The 13,513-nt window shown below is 44.6% G+C and overlaps 1 protein-coding gene across 1 annotated transcript in view; it reads right to left on the reverse strand.

The window, feature by feature from the left end:
* Window positions 1-13,507, reverse strand: part of KCNQ3 (potassium voltage-gated channel, KQT-like subfamily, member 3) — a 212,804-nt gene extending 199,297 nt beyond the window's left edge. The window contains exon 1 of the mRNA XM_009881019.1: window positions 13,417-13,507. The gene's annotated coding sequence lies outside the window, so the exon portion shown is untranslated. The remainder of the gene's footprint in view (window positions 1-13,416) is intronic.
* Between the last annotated feature and the right edge of the window lie 6 nt (window positions 13,508-13,513).

Genomic DNA, 13,513 nt, shown 5'->3' on the forward strand with positions numbered 1-13,513 from the left:
GCAGTGACTCAGAAGTGTGTGGGTCTGAATCACAACAACTCTAAGAGCTTCTCCTACAGGGATGCTGTTTGCGTAGGGACTCTAACTTTGGGCTGGTCCAGCGGGAGTACCTTACCACCGGATGCTGAATTCAGCACCAGGGAGCTGTGCAACCAAAAAAGAAACACTAATGAAGATGAAACACAAGGTGATTCACAGATAATTCCTGTACCTAAACTACCTCGCACTATATGGACAAAGTAATTCCTATTGAATCCCTACTCTGAGAGAGGGAGACGTACAAGTTTAATCCCTTATTTAATTTAATTGGTGAATTCGGTGTCAAAGTCCAGTAAATTAAAAAAAAAAAAGTATAAAAAAGACCAAAAAGTAAATACAGCTATGTATGGGTAAGAGACAAATTGCCATGGCAGCTCCATCAACCTGCTATCAGCGCTCAGGCCAACTGAATTTAAGTCAGACTGAACTATTGTCATAGTGGCCTAAAGTATGAAAGACTGAGGGGTCACACACAAAACACATCTAGATGATCCAGTGCTTGGTGCTGTGCTTCAGTAGTGAGGTGATGAATGCCACCCAAAGAAGGAGAAAAGATGGGATTGAGTGAGGAAGGGACAGGGAGAAAGAGTTAGGAAAGTCAGGAAGAGCTGTAGAGCAGGGATAAATTACTAGAGACTGAATGGTTCTTCTGAATGATGAAAAATTGGTGGAAATGTCAAATTACAACATCACTAAAAAAAAGTGAGAAGTCATTGGGAAAGGTTTCCTATTTTCAGTGAACTCTGCCGATTACACTAAAGATTGCCCCTAGCATTGCCCAGTGTCAGTGCTCCGAACACAGGCGACGTCGGTGCTCGTTAGCCTAGCAGCAAGCAACTTTCTTTGTGGTTCATTCGAGCATTGTTTCCTCCACAGTGGGCTGTCTTGCCCAGCATCTCTGTCCGGATGGTACATCTCATTTCTGTCCATGCATATTCAGGATTGAATAGAGTGGGAAGGGAAGAAGACTCTCCATGACTCTGGGCTACAAGTCTGCCTGTTACAACAAATGCATAAACAACATATTCTGTGAAGTGCAACAAAATCTATCACTCGTCATAATGTAAAGTAGTTCAAATCTTGGAGATGAACAAAACTTAACCAGACACAACCCTCAGTAACCGAATTCGACTCTGAAGTTAGCCCTGCTCTGCGGATTGGATTGCAGATCTCTAAACCTTTTCAAACTAATGGTTGTAATTGTCAACTCCCTCCTACAGCCCAAACATCAGAGAGGACCTACACCAAGAAATGGGCAGAGGGTGCTTTGCTTACTCAAGTTCCCCAGCTTATCCGCACTGTATTTGTTAACTAAACAACTGTATTTGTTAACTAAATAACTGCATTTATGAGGGATGCAAAAACCTCTCTCCACTTTGGAGAGCAGGGAGAGAAGGAAAGACTCCATGCCTGCATAAGCCAGCTCCCAAAGTGAAGGAAACGAGCTGCAAACACCATGGTGTTAGTACTGGCAACTGTGGGACAGGCTGGTTCTCACTTGTCTTGCCAAGGAATCTCCATCTCTCGTATTTTCCCCCATTCCTTGAGCTGTCTTACCTTACTGCGAGGGAAAGTTTGTGGTGGCAGGGAAGAACCTCACCCGAGGTGCAAGACCTTGACCTTGGCCTCTGGCACTAGCAGAATATCAGTAAAAAAATGAAAAGATTTTGTAGTGGGTCCAGAACAAGCTTGCGGTGCAGCAGCCAAATCCAATTGTTCTTCTAACTTTAATAGATTTACTCTACATTTGCACTGACATGACTAAAAGAGGTTGCTGGCTCAGTATTTCTGCAAAAACAAGCAAAACACAAACTAGCAGCTGTTAAAGGAATACATCACCACCCAAAAACGCTTCCTTATGACAGGGCATTTTCATGCATTCAAATTTTGTACAGTTCTGCGATGATTTCAGTATTAGCTTCAATTATGCTCGTTTACTGATTCAGCTGGTGTGTGGAAGTGAGTATGTCCTCTAAAATACTGAATGGTGCTTACATATCTGCGAAGTCTCGAGCTTTACAGAGAAAACTACAGCACATAAAAAAACGTCTAAGCTTATGACTGTCCCTCACGATCACCCTCATTCATCCCAGGCCATTCAAATTGACCTTTTACATTTGTTACAGGCTTCAAAAGGACAATGTCCAAGCCGCTCACGAAGAGTTTTCTGGTCCTTAAAAGACACCTCCTAGAAAGTGGTGTTGTCTGTTTGTTAATTTTGGGAGCTAATTTTGAGTGGTGTAGACAAGGGGAGCAATGCAAATGGACAGAAATTCAGGAATAAGCTGCCCAGAGAGGTTGTGGAGTCTCCCACTCTGGAGACATTCAAAACCCACCTGGATGCCATCCTGTGCAACTTGCTGTAGGTGGCCCTGCTCTGGTGGGGAGGTTGGACTAGATGATCTCCAGAGGTCCCTTCCAACCCTGACCATTCTGTGATTCTGTGATTCTGTGAATAGGAGGAAGCAGGACTGCTTCTGGCCAACTCCCACCACAGTAACTCCTATGCCCAGGTAAATCACAAATGGCCACAAGAAGATGCAGGGACAACTGAGTCAATCACAGTTTTTGGATCTGAAGCTCAATACAAGAGGTAGGTAAGTCTGGGCTTGAGTATGACCTCAAGAACAACTTCAACTGTGATTATAAATCAAGAGCACATTTATGGGGAGTCTGAGGCAGACAGACCCCATCGCAAACCAGAGAACAAAGGGAAGGTGGAAAGGTAAACTCAAGACTCCAAACTAGGGATAGCTCGTAAAGCTACTGAAATCAGCAGCATAAGTAGGGGGACAAAACTGAGGACATCAACTACACCATTGTATTTTTCTTTGGCCTAATGTCAGGGATGACTGTAGGCCTGTCCCGGCCTGGGATAACAGGCAGCCACATATGCACAGATCTTGAGGAAAGGGAATTAGAGTTTTATGTTAAGCCTAATATCACTAAAAGCCTATGTAAAAGTAAGACTCATATTCCTTTTGCCTTTAGAGGTAGAACTCGACTGTCTGAAAAAGGCTTTTGCTGCAGTCATTTACTACAGAACAAGTCACCTCGGCTCCTGCTACAGACAAGTGAGAGTTGCCCAATGGAGCTGAAGCTGTGATTTATTTCCATGTAAAACAGACCCCTGCATCTGGTTGGATGAATTGCAGCATAAAACCTATTGACTGTATTGACTAGATCTCTACTGACTATAAAGAGAACTTAAATGCCTATTGCATACATAGAACCATACATGAACATATCTAAATTTAGTTATCTTAATGTGGCTTTGAATCCTGCCTCTCAGGTCAGGCAAAAAGTTTCCCATCCCTGAGGTGTTTTTAGAGTAAATATCTAAATTCAAGTTAGTCATCTGAGGTCTCCTTTGTAGTCAGTGGAAAGTTTCAGGCACTGCAAAAGGTGATTAATCTCATCTATTTTAGAATCATCTTTAGGATGAGATTAATTGCACTTCAGAAATTTCTATTTCCTGTTTTTCTTCAGCAGCTGTAAAAGTAGTCCAGACCTCAGATAAGGCACTGGATGGATGGATCCCATTGTGAATGTTGAGAGACAGTCTTTCCAGCCCTGAGGAAAAGCAGCAAAATACATCTGTTTTAAGTGATTTAGCACTGAAAAGAGTAACATATTTGAGAATGTGCTATGTGATAATGCCATATTCTGAGAGCAGAAACTGCCACGAGCATGCATCTGCCAGACCCCACCTCTGCGCAGTGTCATTGCACCCAGGACCTGACAAGATAATGGAGCAACATCTACAATAATGAGTGAGACAGAATCAGGACAAATGTCCAAATATCAGCAACAATGCAACTAGCAATATCTTCTTCTGTGTTTTACAAAAATCATAAGAAGTTTGGTAATGAATGATCACTGAGCTCTTGCCCCTGGAGTAGTACCACAAAAATTACTCTTTTGTTAATATGTCAAGATCTGGGGGGTGAAGTATTTGAACCTCCACGGGAGTTTGATCAGCACAAGGAATGTTGAAACAGAAAAGGCAAAAGCCTCGGCAAAGTCCCATGAACAGAAGAGGAAAGGGTTAAGGAAATAAAGTATGTTATTGGACACATACATAGGGTGAAACATTATTATTTCAAGGGGGTAGGATTTCTTAGGTTCTTATGTAAGTGAAAGGTCTTATCCCAAAGCAAAACGGTGTTTTGCATAGACCCAATAGGATATCCACAAAGTGGTAAGATCAAGATTATGTCTGTTCTAGTAACCCAAAGATGTTTGGTCCTGCTCTATGTCCGTAAGGCCAGCTGGTGTGACCAGTGTCCATATCCCTGACCTCACTTGCCTCCAAAGCCGGGAGCCACATGCAGACTCCTGCTGGGAGTGGTCCCAGGTCTGTGGCAACACCTGATCTGTGCCCAGTCACTTAGTTGTCTCAGACTAAAACCACAGCACAGGTCATCCAGCAACGTTGTGTTATTGGCCAGTGTGTGCCACTGCTTGGGAACATCCCCAGCATGGCTCTGCCAGTTAGTGTAGACATAGTTAATGCCTACTCCAGGCCTGAGAAAAGCTGCTGCCGTAACTGCAGTGCAAGGATGGTCCTGAGCCGCAGCACTATGTACCTGGTGCCACCGCACGGACGGTGTCTGAGGTCTGATCAGGGACCCTCAGCCAGTTGTGTGCATTGAAATTCTTCCATCACCTCTCGCAAGAGCAGCACTGTTAGCAAAGGTAGAAGAGCAAATTCCAGTTCTTGTAATTACCTTCCTAAATTAATTCCCCTGCAATTTCAATCAGCTGCTCTTGACATTCCCTCCTCAGGGTGTAATCCCTCCTCATGAACACACTGAGTGGTGCATGGAGAGGCATGAGGGGAACAAAGATAAGCAGAGCTGACGCCGCACTGCTGAGAGCCTGGTGGGCAGCTCCTCACCGTGCGCTTTGGGGATTTTGCTATCAGTCCCTCAACAGCTGTACTTGCTTCTCCTCCATCCCCACTGAAAACAGAAAATTTTAGACTCTCCGTATTTACAGTCAGTGGGGAATGCCCTGTAAAGGATCTTCTAGTTTAGGGTTAACATCTCTGTCCTTCACCTGAAGTTAGGTATAACCCAAATGTAATGGCTCCTATAAAACATATGAGAACTGGGACTCGGATGGATCAGGGCATTTAAGCTTTCAGCGTTGCTTTAGCTCTACTCCAGTGGTGGACGGCATTAGGAACATTGAACTGTTTTCTAATATGAGATGCGCACCATGTCAAGAGCATGAAAAATCTGAGATGGGAAGATAACAATTAAATGTATAGCACTGAACTAAATAGATAAACATAGCCCAACAATCAGGTTTGGAAGAAAAGAAACAAGGAAATTTTTGCTGTTTTGACGTAGGTGCAATGTCTCATAAAATCTTAATTCTAGTATTTACTCAGGTGACCGGGAAAAACTGCATGAAATGAAATACTGGCTTCAGAGCAATAAATGAAGCCATAACAAATGACACTGTACTAAGCAGGAAGGGGGGAAGTTGTTATTTAGTAAAATGCTGAATGGATTTTCTTAGTTCTGGTCTTATTAAGTGCTTCCTTAATGACCTATAACAAGAATTAAATTAAATGTTAACAAAATTACGAGGTACTAAGTGGAAGGTGATCAAAACACCAGTGAGGACAGAAGAAAATAAATATGAAAAGCATCTGGGATTAGAAAACACCACTGAAGAGTCAACATGACAATCACAAACTAATACAGCTTGGCAAAGGAATGCAAAACACATCCATACAGCTCTCAGAAACAACTCTGAAAACAGGGAGGACAAGCAAGGTACAAGTAACCACAAAATGAAATAAAGCCTGTAAAGCCAGAGGAAGTCAGACAACAGTCAACCCAGACAGGATTAGGATTCCTCCACTGCCTCTGCCATACAATGGGCCTGTAATGCTCCACCACCACGTACCAGCAACCTAGAAAAAGTAAAGTAGGAAAGACATTGGCAAGACTGATGCATGCAATGAGTGAGACCATATGTCACCTCAAGAGGCACTGAATGCTTCTCATGTCAGGGTCTCAGCATATCTCCAAACTGAGATTTAGCAGTGTTGGAGATACGCAACTCCACTTCAGCATGTTTTTTAAAACACACACAAACCAGCAAAAGGCAGTACATATAAGGAGGACAAGGTGTTATCCCGGTGTTTATAACCAGAGGTGGCTATTAAGGAATAGGAGGGACGAAGGCCTATGACGAATCCTGTGGAGAACAGTAGCTTAGGAGGATCTCACACAGGCCAAGTAGAGCAGCAAGTTGGTTGTGCAGAGGAAGATGATGATACCTAGTGCTGCTTTACACCGCATCTGTCACGCTCTTCTGCTCTGGATGACCTCATCATCACCTTGGATAGGATCCTCCTGACATCACTAGGACCTTTCACTTGCTCCAAGTTAAATATGCTCTTAAGTAGTTTGCTCGCTTAAGGCTGAGGAAGGTAATTTACAGATTTCCAGCCTGAAAGTTCTCCCAAAGTGCCTTTTTCCAAAGTAGGTTACCTAAATATCCCTGGGCATGTCCCTCTCTCCACAGAAAATGCTGTTTCCCAATGATTCTAAGACAGAAGGCAGCATATATTTAATGGTTCTTGTGGACCATATTCCTTGTAAAGCTATTAATATTTAAGTTATCCCGTTTAATACAGTATCTGCCAGAAGCAATAGCAGATGCAATGTCTCCATGCCTTCATTCCTTCTGTAAAGGTCCACGAACAAGAAGGGAATATAACATTATTAAATACAAGAATAAACATTACGATTTATTTATACCATGCAAGGCTGATCATAGTAGTACTCAGCCACTCAGCTGCCTATATCAAAGGTCACCAATCTATTCTGTTTCTAAACAAGATATAAATTTTTTTTAATGCTCAGTTGACTGATTTTGTTTGGAAAGTTTCTTACAGCTGTTAAATTAGATCCAAATTACTCAAGTTCAGACCTTGTCCTTAAATATACATGCTATCACCTGACCTTGCGCATATATCTCAATGTTGGAAAGGACCAAGAAGTACAGAATTGTGCTGTACATACACGCACAGGTTTGTATGTTGGCTAAGCTACGAATAAAGAGGATTTAATCAAGTGAAGTTTGAAGACAAGGAGCCCCAAAGGAAAAACAGGAAGAGTACAGGTGAGTAGATGCCTTTGGTGCGTAGTAGGAACTGTTGGGGCACCTTCATGCTCACTCAAGCACACTGTGGTGCATAACTGGCATTATATGTATGAGAGGATTTTTTAATCCAGCTGTTCAAATGCATAGTCTTTAGTTACTCTTTTTTCCATTAGGTTTGTTTTGAATGTTTCTACATTCTGCACCAAAATAAGCAAAATGGGTGTGGAAAGTCACTCCCTGTTCATTTTTGAAACATTTCTCTAATGCCCATCTCAGATTAAAACAAGAAGTAAAGCCCATGTGGCCTCTTCAGCCAGAAGCCGACCAAGATCTGCCCAGACCCTGCTGTGCCCCGTGATGATTTCATGATGTTTGCTGCAAGGAGCAAAGAGAGGCACAAGAAGAAACTGAGATGGCTTTTACGAGCCAAGTGGCAACTCCAAACAGATCCCCAACTGCTGTGCTGGATATATTGTGATAACTTTAGTCCTGGGCTTTACCGCTGATGGTGCCTCCAGGACCACTGAGGCAGCACTGAAATGGTGCTACTCGTCAAGTTTCTCAAAAGAGAAAAAAAACACGATTTGTTGACTGCTGGAGGGGTTTTGCTCTATCACCTCTGGTCAAAATGATGAAATTTGGGACTGTTCACTTTTATAGAAATGACAGCAGGGGCTATGACTTCTTTCTGAGGGGCTTATTCCTCGGCTGAGCTGATGGCATTGAAAGATCGGCTGCTGAGTGTTTGCTGCCACTGGTGGCACCAATGCCCACCTGAACATGATACCCTCCCTTGTGAATCTCCGGCTGCGGTAGATCTTGATGCCCATCCAGATGAGGCTGCATCATGTGCTATGAGCAGGGGATTGCACTTGCAGAAGGGCGCTCAGGGACCTGCATCCCCACGGGTTTTTGGGGACACTGAGGTGCACACCTGTGCTCCAGGCAGCCCTGTGCCTGCAGCTCCCATGAGCCCATGGAACAGGCGTGAAGCAGCATCAAAACTCGGCAAGTTAGCATCATAGCCATGGCAATGCCAAGCGCGCGAGCTGACCGACCCGACCCACGGATACCCACTCTGGGAGTGGGTCTTGCTGTCGGCAGTGATGCCAGAGCAAAGCGTCATGAGGCTGTAGGTGAAAACACACTTGTTCCCACCAACGCTCCAGGTCTATAATTTCAGAGGTAGCGCAGGTGCTTAAACAAGCATTGGGCAGCTTACAAGCTGCTGAAGCGATTCCGAGACTATGACTGGGGACGGCAAGCTGCTCACATCATACAGCCTGTGGCTTCCCCAGGTTCTGCTGCCCCTTCTCGTTCCTACCAGCAACGTCCAGGTTTCAGCAGCTGGTGGCCACAGCCTGCAGTGCCAGCTGGTCCCTGCAGCTGAGATGATGCAGTCATATCGTGCTAAACCGCACACAAACCCAGGGCAGACTCCACAAGCCTCAACGGAGATGTGATAGCAGAGGTGTGTGGTGAGGTCTCCAAAGACTAAGACTTCATTATTTTTTACAAAGTATACTACAGAATATTTATCTATGCATTATGATGGATTATCATAAATAATTAAAACAGAAGTCGTATTGGCGAACACATGAGCAAAGGGCACTTGCTAATGGACCAGGCTGGCTCTGCTGCTCCAGGGACTCACTTAGAGACAAGTCCACGCCAAACAGGCCAAGGAGGGATTCATATTTGTCCTTCTTACCCTGAACCTGTTCCCACCTCAGCCCAGATGGCTGACACAGGCTGGTGGATCAACACATCTTATGGAGCATCTCCCGAAGGGAGACGAGGAAAATAATGGAAAGTCCCCAGCCCTTCAACCTGTTCCCCGAGTCCCTCGGCACTCTTTTCCGCAAACAACCCACCATTAGTCATGCAAGAGGCGCTCTCCGCTGCTTCCCAGAAACACTGACGATTTGACGGATTGCATGACTCTGCCTCCTCTTTTTATTCCAGGTAGTAAATGGTATTGAAATAAGATTGCATGGCAAATAGGGAAGGGTTTTCAAGTGTTCCCCATGGTTTCCCTCTTTCATCAGCAGGTAATCTGTCATGATCTACACCAGCAGAGTGCAGTCAATATTGCACACTTTCCCAAAAAAGAAAATCTAATCCCAAACCTTTCCCTAGTCTTGTTTTTCCATGAAAGTAAAGGCTGCAGTTGTCTCAGAGGATGGTATGAAAATAAGAATATCTCCTAGCTACCTCTCCTTCAGCCTCTCTTTTCTTTAAGTCAGGTTGAAAATTTTCCACAAACTGCAATTGCAAACTTGATCTGTACTTTGTTACCTTTCTGGACTCTGTCCATTTTCCACCAAAGAATTTGTGCTTACAATTAAAAATAAACTGGAAAATAAAAATCTTACTTGTTTTCAATTTTTCATTCAATTAATTTATGCTTCTGTACATAAATAAAGTGTTTGGATGGCTCGTGGAGGCCAACAGGTCTTGAGTTGGTCTCCCTGGCCAAAGTACACATCCCACAAGGCACAACCGCAGGGGTTTCCTGCAATATATTGCACTGTGCAACATAAAGGAGAATCCTGTACCTCACAGGAACAGCAGTTACACCTACAGGGAGAACAGGTCAGAAAAGAGCAGCGATAGATTGTAGCCTGGCCCGCAACCCCCAAGAGACATTTCCAAATTAAAAACCTCAAAGCTTAAACCAGATTTTATTCGTTTGTTCTTTTTTTTTGTTTTGTTTTACTGAAAATGTTCAGTGGGAGTTTAGCTTTACAGAGGAGAAATTTTTCATGGGAAAATCAATTTTCCTTTCCCAACTATGCCATTAAAATATTGCCATATTGCCAAGAAGCCTGTGAACCCTGGTGTCCTAGCAAAGGGGAACTTCACGGGTGTTAGGTAAATCTCCTGTCTAGCAGAGCTGCCAGAGAATAAACGCTTTCAGATGGTGAGGGAAACAGAGTCGGCTTCTTTAGGACCAAATCACCTTTCTCTTTGCTATAAGGATAGGCTCAGATAGACTCACTTGTGTAGAACAAAGAAGGAGGAAGAATCACAAGGAAAATATCTCATGTCACTTTCCGTAAATTGCTGCCAGTGAAAACTGAATGCTAAAATTGCCATCAGGAATTTCTCCCTTTCTCCCCTGCATCTTTGTCCCTAGGGCTTGGTATGGCCCGATCAAGTTTATGCGTTCTCATTGAATTATTTCAATAGATCGGATCATTTCAGTAGATCTAACCTCACCTAAATTCAAGTGAGCATTTACAACAGGCACTGCGTCAAACCTTATTTGTGTGCGCACTATAGCAGTGAGATACACAAAGGACCGTGACCCCTTTGCAACCATATGGGCATCGCTGTACGATTTAACGAGATCCCATCTGTACCACCCTTTTAAAAGTTCTGGCATCCAAAGCTTTCGCAAAGGCCTCTGCAAAGCCCCTTCCTGCCCCCACCCAACACTCTCGGCGTGTTCTGAAAGTTTTAACCCTCTTCCATCAGCAGCTTCCCACCTCCTAAATCCTGGGATATACAGAGCAATGGAGTCCTTTGCATCATCTCTTCATTAAACACCTCTGAATGTTTGGATCTATAAGGATTTCATCACATCCACCCATGCTGCAAACCCTTTTGGCCCTCAGCTGTTTATTCTCTGGGGTTTTTGTATACTAAAGCAACCTTCTTATTCTTAATTTTGGTTGCATGGTATTTATTGCAAAATTACTCTGAAGACTGAGACAAAGTGTAACATGTCGTTAAGATAAATGGGACTCTTCCTGAAAATTAAAACAGCATCAAATTTGTAGATTTTATGGAAAGGCTGGCACTCTCTCACCTACCCAAGGGAAAGTGTAAACTGTTCTAGTGTGAAAAGAAGCACTGGGGGACTGCTGGGATGGCACTACGCAGTGTCACAGCAGCACCTCCAACATGAGAGAGACTCCTTTTCAGAAGGAAAAAGGTTAAAAGACAATTCATTTGAAAGCAAGAACAAAGATTCTAGGTATCAACTTAGGTGCTGCTTCCCCACAGCACTGCTCCTGCTCTTGAGCGGGTCATGGTTCTCCAGTTGCAGGAACAAGCTCTGAAGTCTGTCAGCAAGATCTCAGCACACTCTTCCATCACTTTCGGCAGATTTCTTTTGTAGGGTTTGATCCTACAGCGAGGTAAGAGCTCACAACTTCTACTGAGTTCAGAAGGAGCTGAGACTGAATAGAAACACAGCGTGGCTAACGGCAGCCTTCGACTGCTGAGCCCTTGTGGCTGTCCTGGTGTGCTGGGCTGACAGACCAGGACTCGTGTATTTCACTTCCTTTAAGGATAAGGACTCATAAAAGTGTTTTTGTCATTAAAATTGAATTTGGCACTGATTGTCTTAATGAGACTGCTATTGACTTCTGCGAGAGCAGGTCAGACTCACATCTCAGTTTTGCAGGACTGAGTAGTCACCAAAGAGAAGGTGGCCACATAGAGCATCTGGTCCACTCCCAAGAAGGATCAAACCTGACAAACATACTGATCTTTTTCCCATTCTGTGATCCATATTGCATAAGGATCTTAAGGTTAACCACACATCGCAAGAGCTATCTAAAATGAATGTTGTAAGTTGGAGATTCTTATACCACTGCAAAGAAATGTGAATCTCTCAGCTCACCTGAGCCTCTCTAGACTCATCCACCATCCTATTGCTTGTAGCCAGACATGAGCCTGGGCATGGATGTGACCACAGCTGGCCACAAACAGAGAGATGCCAACTGCTCATAATGCTCTGGCGTGTGCTAAAGCCTCACTTACGCAGTGTTTTTGGGCTGACCGAGGCAGGATGAACGGGGTTGCCCCTCAGTCCAGACATGGCTCTCCCCAACAAGAAGCAGTGTTTATGCAATGCTGAGCACGATCGCACAGCAAGATCCAGACCAAAAAGTCGTCCCAGTGTAACACACCCCAAAAGCTATCGCTTCCTGCCCGCTACCACAAGGTTTCGTATGGCAAAAAGGGATGAAAGAACTGAAAAAGTGTCACAGCATCCAGTGTCCACGTTTTCACAGAAATTAAGCTGGAAAGCAGGAATCTGCATCCCAAGATGCACTTTATGAAAGCTCCGAAAAGAGGGGAGCAGCAACGAGTGAGTGGTATGCAGCATCACTTCAGTAGCAAATGCTGCCTTCTAGTCCTTGTCCAGGGCTAAATCCCTGCAAACGTACACAAGAAATTTGCCTGAAGGTACAATCACAACCCTGCACTCAGGTAGTTTATTTGCAAGTGCAAAGACTACCCCAATGACCAGGACTTCCCAAGATCCAGCTCCAGGCTCACAGCCCAGGCAGCCTCACAGCACTTTGTTTGTCTTTGGCAAACAAACCAATTTCAGAAATCACTGCTTAAATCCTCTATCACACAGAGCTCTGTACACGTTATAGCATTAAAGAAAAACAGGAACACTGTGATCACAGACAATCTCCCAGGTTTTCAAACACATTCACGACACTAAAACCCACATTTATTTCAATAGGACTCTGCCAACTCCGTTCTATGCTGTAAACATATTTTTTCCTGTATTCCTTAAGGGAATAGAATTTTTAGGAATGCAAACCAGTGGTCATTTACTTGATTTGTCACCTTTGGGCCACAAAACAAGTTTGTTTCGTCTCAGTTTGCTTGTGACCAGTTGAACTTTCTGGTTGACAGCACTGCAACGCTCAGGTTTCATGCACTGCAGGGTGACGCTACTTGGACCAAAAGCCGATGGTTTTCATTTGACACTTTCAACTATCGAAAGAGTCGGCTCACTCGGGGTTTATACCAGCTAGTTTAACCACATGCAATGCTCCAGGCTGAACTGAAGCTGGCAACGTCCCCCTGAAGCACTTTGAGCCTTGGTCTTTCTGGAATCCCTTTTCCCGGCCAGGGCACGCCGCTGCACGGCAACGCGGGTGGATGTACAGGAGACAGACACGGACTTAAAAGCAGCCGCTCATTTTGGAACACCCGACGACATAAAAATAGATAAATAAATAAATAAATAAGCAATCCCACTCAGCAGCACACCCCATCATAAGACCCTTTGCTATCCCCCTCCCCCGGGGCTGCAGCGAGCACCCCCCGGAGCGCCTTTACGCCGGGAATGATAAAGCAAAACGGTAACCCCGGGGGCACATCTCCTGGGGGTGGCCCCAGGGACGCGACCCCCGTGACACACACACACACACACACACACACACGACACCCCGCTCCGCGCTCCGCGGGGGGCAGCGCGCCCGCGTTACTCACACGAAGGCGTGATAGAGCAGCGCCCAGCCGCGGGGTCGCTCCAGGGCGTCGTAGATCAAAGTTTGGATGCGGCGGTACTTGGCGTGATTCCGCTTCA

The sequence above is a fragment of the Charadrius vociferus genome, unplaced genomic scaffold, assembly GCF_000708025.1.
Source record: "Charadrius vociferus isolate BGI_N301 unplaced genomic scaffold, ASM70802v2 scaffold2, whole genome shotgun sequence".
Lineage (NCBI taxonomy): Eukaryota > Metazoa > Chordata > Aves > Charadriiformes > Charadriidae > Charadrius > Charadrius vociferus.